This window comes from Humulus lupulus, chromosome 6, assembly GCF_963169125.1.
Source record: "Humulus lupulus chromosome 6, drHumLupu1.1, whole genome shotgun sequence".
Classification (NCBI taxonomy): Eukaryota; Viridiplantae; Streptophyta; class Magnoliopsida; order Rosales; family Cannabaceae; genus Humulus; species Humulus lupulus.
In genome coordinates this window covers 107,826,274-107,832,632 of record NC_084798.1, presented here as the reverse complement: position 1 = coordinate 107,832,632, position 6,359 = coordinate 107,826,274, and the positions used below count along the sequence as shown (strand labels likewise).

Genomic DNA, 6,359 nt, shown 5'->3' with positions numbered 1-6,359 from the left:
TGGTCTGCGACCCCTCTAGCACGACGCCCCCTTCTATATGGAATCTTCAAACGTATTTCTTGTAGGGCAACTAGAGGAAGGTTCTCTTTCTTCAACATGCGAGTTCTTACGACCCTCTTCCACCCGTATGTACTTCTGTGCTCTCTCAAAGAAATCATCTAAATTTAAAACTTCTCTTTTGAGAATGTTATCCCATAGCTTGCTCCCTGGTCGAACTCCGGCTGTAATAGCCATCTTGAGCTCCGTTTGTTAAACGTCCCACCTTTGTTGCTTCTATATTGAACCTATGCATATAGTTCTTCAGACTTTCATTCTCACCTTGTTTTACGTTAGCGAGGCTGGTAATTGGTATGACATAATCACAGGCTGCATGGTGTTGCTGAAGAAATTCATCAGAGAATTGCTGCCATGACTTGATTGTTCCTGGCCTTAACTTCTTTAACCACATGTACGCAACTCCTTTAAGTGTAACGACAAAGCAATGACACTTTGCCCTGTTGTTGACCCTTCTTAACCTCATCAAATTATTGAAGGAGTCTAAGTGATACTTTGGGTCTGTAGTGCCCTCGTACGGAGTCATGCGAGGCTCTCTGAAGCCGGTGGGCATTTGCTCAGCCTGGATCTCCATTATGAAGGGCGAATCACGGTCAAATTCTTCGTCATCTTTGTGCCCCCCAAGTGCAGTAGTAATCTTGCCACGAGGGCTTCGCAATTTTGTGTCTAGTCCCCTCCTCTTTTTGCTTGAGGATTCTCGCGGGTCCTCAGACTGAACCCTCGCTTTGGTTGTGTTCCTCGGGGGAACCGCGGGGGGTGCGATTTTTACTTCATACCTTTTTCCATCGAGCTTTTCTCTTAAGCTAGGGGGCGCTTCTTTTGAGGCGACTTCTACTTCATTCTTACGACCATTGTCTTCCCTCTGCCTTTGCTCCTGGGGGCATGTCATCGACCTAAGTCCCCCATGGGACCTTGTCGGGGGAGTTTTACTGGTGGAAATTTGGGTTGTCCCATCATCTACGGGGATAGCGTCTTCCCCTTTTTCATGCTCCTTCTCTTTACTCTTAGGAAGGGGTATGCTTGACTTTCCTTGTAGTAGGTCATTTAAGATCTCCTGCATGTTCTCTATCGTTGTTTCCAGCCTTCGAGTATTTTTATGTAACTCTTGAATCTCATCCTTGTATGAGCGAGTCCTTGAGCTGGAACTTACCGAGCGTACCCTGGGACCCTTGCTTGGCCCATGTTTTGATGGAACTGGGTTGTGTTGGCCTGAGCGTGGTGCTTCCGGGGGCTGGTGAAGGGAATGCACAGGCGGCTCTGAATGATCTCCGTCGGGCCGGATGGTCGGGGATGATGTTTCCTCCGCCTCCTTTGGGGGAAGAGGTTCCTCCGGTCTACCTCCATGCTTAGGCGGAGGGGGGTCTTTCTTGGGAGCCCTCTGTTCTATTCCGTCCCGGCGAACCTCATCATCTTGTAGTTGTCGTAGGCGTTTTGAACGTCTTAGCATCTTTCTTTGTTGGAAATGATGAAAGAACGTTGGCTTGTTGCTTGTTCTTCCCACAGACGGCTCCAAACTGTTGACGGTGAAATCTCGTCAACGAAATTAGATCGGAAAACTCAAAGGTAAGTGTGGCGATGTTTAGATAAGAACTTAGAATGAACTTATGGAAGGATAAACACAGGTAAAAAATGGAGTAAAAAATGTTTAGAATGAACTTATGCTTAATAGCCTCTGCATACAATGAATTTTCCAACCCCCTTACTGGAGGGGTAAAAGTCTATTTATATTGGAGCTCTAATGACTCCTGGTACATCGTGGTCCCAGGGGACAAGATTGTACATAGGTACATTGTCAGGGTTGTGGCACAGGTCATAGTGGTGTTTAAGTAGTGGTGATCGACTCTGGTACGTGTCAGGGGCCTGCAAAAGTACCATTGCATTGGTACTACGTTATGCCTCCACTACTCGCATGACACAGATGTCAGGGCCACGCTTCTGTCCTCCACATGGTCGTACGTCCTGCACTTGTACACGTATGGGTGCCTTGTACCTGATGGTGACCCTCGCATCTCCAAGTCGTGTGCTTGCCCAAAGCTATTCCACGTTCTACTAAGTGTAGGAAAGCTTGTGTGTTAACATGACCGATACACTTAGTCGTCTATACCACTATTGGCTTGACACCAAATAGTTCTTGGGTCTCTCTTATTTCCCCTCACATGCCCGTTCTAGTGGTCTTAGACCCCATACAGGTACGCGAGGCGTTGACCTCACTACCTAGAGGCATCTAGGCGAGACGAGATGTGGCATAGATACATGGCATCTCGGCACGGCTGGGTGAGGTGTGGTGCGAGGCCATGGGAGCTGTGAGACCATGGTGATGCGAAGGACCTTGGGGGCCACGGGACCATGGTGGCATGAGGTCATGGGAGCCGCGAGACCATAGTGGTGCGAGGCACCTTGGGGGCCGCGGGACCATGGTGGTGCGAGGCCATCGGAGCTGCGAGACCAAGGTGGTTTGAGGCTTCTTGGTGTGGCTGCACCACGCGAGACGCGCATGGGTGAGGATGATTGTGTCTCGCTATGCAAGGCCCATGTGCGCAGCAGGGTCGCAAGATGGTGGTGGCGCGTGGCTTCTTGGTGTGGCAGCACCTCGCAAGACACGCGGGGGCGAGGCTGATTGTGTCTCACTATGCGAGGCCCAAGTGCGCAGCAGGGTCGCGAAACGGTGGTGGCGCGAGGCTCCTGGGCGAGGCTGCTTCTCACGAGACGCGTACGGGTGAGGTTGATTGCGTCTCACTGTGCGAGGCCCAAGTGTGTAGCAGGGTCGCGAGATGGTGGTGGCGCGAGGCTCCTAGGCGAGGCTGCATCTCGCGAGACGCGTGCGGGTGCGAGACCTCTGTGCGCGCAGGAGCGAGACCCCTGTGTGCGCAGGGGCAAGACCCATGTGTGCGCGGGTGCAAGGTGCATACCTGGGCGAGGCGTGGGACACCTCCCAGGTGCTAGGCGTCTTCTTGATGCGAGGTCCATGGTGTGGGACACATAGTGCGAGACCCTCGGGACGAGGCTAGGCATGTGCGTGAGGTGTTGGCATGAGCGAGGCACAGCTGGGTGCTGCGCGAAGTGGTGTCTGTGCGGCCCATGTTTGAGGCGCAGCTGGGTGCTGCCAGAGTGGTGTCCGCAAGGCCCATGCGCGAGGCATCTCGCGAGGCTGGGTCCTTGACTCCGCGGGGCATGGCTAAGGGCCATGTGCACGTGACAGAGGCGTCTTACGAGGTGATGCGGCTTGGAGGCCTGGAATGACCTCGTGATGCGTAGGGCCCTGCGAATGTCTGACATTTTGTTGGCCTGTAATAACCTTCTGCCTTCATCGCGTACTTGGCGCCCTTGGTGCCCCTCAGCTGCTTACTTCATTAAGGGACTAGAAACTTTTTTTTTCTTGGTGGATTTTTGATATCCACAGAAAGATATAGGACTTTATTTATTTTTCAAATTTTAAATTATTTTCTCTTTCTTATTCATTCTCAAAATAATTATTTTAAAAATAAACATTAATAAATATTTTATTAAAATAAATAAAAATGATTTAGAATAATTAAAAACTTATATATTTTTATCAATTTAAAATATAAGTTTTTTTTAAAAAAAAAAATAAAGGAAAAATAGATGTTTTAATTTTTTGTATTAATTTTACTAATCTTAATTTTTTTTTATTATTTTATAAGTGAAAATAATTTACAATTTTAAAAATAACCAAAATTCTATATTTTCCCTTCACTTTCTTATTACTTCTCAAAATAATTTTAAAAAATAAGTATAAAAGTGCAACTTTTTAAAAATATTAGGTATATTTACCGCAAAAAAAGATACTTGGGTATAAAAGTGTAACATTTTGAAGACATTGAGTATATTTATCGCAAACAAAAATAGTATAAAAGTGTAACATTTTTGAAAATATTGAGTATTTTAGCCATCATTTACTCTATTATATATGTAGTCTTATATAAAATATTATTATAAAATGAACTTTTATAATATTCGAATTTATATTAATATAATTAATAAATATCTATTTTTAATTAGTTTTAAAAATATATTATATAATATATTTAGTATATTATGTTAAAGTTAACCAAACAAATCATTAAAATCAAGAATTTCCGTTATCTACACACTTTTTACACAGAAGAGATATATATTTTATAATAAATCATACACCTCTTTTACTAAAAAACAATAATAAAATTATGTGCTTAATTTATAAAAAAATTGAAAATTAAAGTTTTCAATGAAAATCACAATATTAACATGTTTGAAATAATATTATTTTGGTCTAAAAGATTTTTTATACTTTCAAGATCACACTGCTATGTCCAAAATTTGCATTAGAAATCCATATAACTTCATTAGAAATCCATATAACTTCTTTAAGAATGGACAAATTAGTATTTTATGGAATCAATTTTTCCAAAAACAAATTCTTTATTTGATTTCTAAACATATAGGATTTTTCTTTGAAAGATAAACATATAAGATTAAAAAACAATGAGAAATATATTTTCAACAACAAAAGTAATAATAAGATTTTTAGACAATTCTTTTATAGGAGCTTTATTTTAAGCCATATCAGTAGGACTCTTAATGTTCTCGACCCGTGAACAGTTTTCGGCAATTTTTTTTTATGATCATGTATATTGTAGCTATTTAGAGTATCTGCAAATTTTCAGAAAATTCCGAATAGTTTACAGTACCAAAAACTAAGTTTAAACAGGTTGTTGCACGCGTGACTAATTTTATTTATGCGCGTGAATAACATGTTTTAATCTAGTTTTTAGTACTGTAAATTATTCAGAATTTTCTGAAAATTTGCAGGATGCTCTAAACAACTATAATATACACGGTCATAAAAAAAAATCTTGCCGAAAACTGTTCACAGGTCAAGAACACTGAAAACCCCGCACCAATAGAGTTTAAAGTAAAACACCTCCATGATAATTGTCCGATTTTTTATAGACAATAAATAAAGCTTGAAATTGGCTCTAACTTTCTTCCATGGAAATGTTCTAATTCCTTGAGAGCCAAATTCCTAAGCTCCTTAATGGTTCTCTCTGCTTCCTTCTCTTCTTCTCTTTCTCTCATAAATTTAATGGAATATCCTTGAATCATACCCACATAAAGACCAAAGGTCCTCAACTTCTCTGTCTCTTCCTCATTTGCGTCTCCAAGAATGGCCCCACATGCAGCAGCGCACGCGTGCATCTTACCTTCCTTTTCACGACCGGAGCAATCGACCCGCTCAGCGTTGTCCACTTCATCACCGTTCGATATGCTGACTACTCTCTGACGGTATTGACCATCAAGAATCCCTTTTGATCCAAAGGCTCGCGCGAACTCCACAATGACCCGCAAAACCCGATCGGAATTATTTTGGGCTGGATTATAAGATTGGGCCAACAATTCGAACCCAAGAGGGAGAATTGCGTCCGGCATAAGGAGCTGAATACTTGGGTCGTAAGAATTGTGGATAACGGGGCTTGGACTGGGGCTGTCCGTCAAGGGCAGGTGTTCATGAGTGAAGTTGGCCGCGTGCAAGAGGCGCAAGGCGGAGGCCGCTGCTATGGCCTTGCTCCGGTGGCCCCCAACGAGCTCACACGCCGCCACACACAAGGACGGGGCCGAATTTGGTGGTGCGGAAAAGACCAAATTGTACATGGGCTCATGGACTGAGAGAGGAGGCTTAAGAGTGATGGATTGCTTGAGATGGGCCTCTATATCAGCTGTTATTGAAGCGGAATACGACGATTGATGTTGATGTTGGGACATGGTGGTTTTCATGGGTACGTGACATAACGGCTTATTGGATTTACACGTGAAACGTGGAGCGTAAAACTGATGAACAAATCTTGGGCTGCAATTAATTTGGAGATTATAATAATAAACTGCCATTGATGAAGCTTTAGAGCTCACCCAACAAATAAAAAAGGAGTAAGGAGAGCAGTGGTGGAACATGTGCTTTAAAACAAAATTGGTGGCGTGTTTTCTTGTAATCAAAATAATTTATGATGACGTTTTCTTTCTTTTTCTCTTTGGTTTTTATTTTTTGAGAAGAAGAAAAACATGCTCACATGTTAGGTAAGTTAGTGATTTGTTTTCTTTGACTTGGTAGTGATCGACTTTACAAGGCATATGGAGGGTATTTGTATATGTACTATTAAATATTAATATTATAGCGCACCAAATTTGTGTGATTCCACCTATTTTATAATAATAATAATAATAATAGTTTTCAGTAAAGTTGTATCATTTTTTTATATCTATTTATTTCAATATCAATTCTAAAAAAGCTCTTATACCTTTTATCAATCGGT

At 42.4% G+C, this 6,359-nt stretch overlaps 1 pseudogene; it reads right to left on the bottom strand.

Annotated features, from left to right (window-relative positions):
• Positions 1 to 4,439: 4,439 nt before the first annotated feature.
• On the bottom strand, positions 4,440 to 5,975 carry LOC133782425 (heterodimeric geranylgeranyl pyrophosphate synthase small subunit, chloroplastic-like; annotated as a pseudogene).
• Between the last annotated feature and the right edge of the window lie 384 nt (positions 5,976 to 6,359).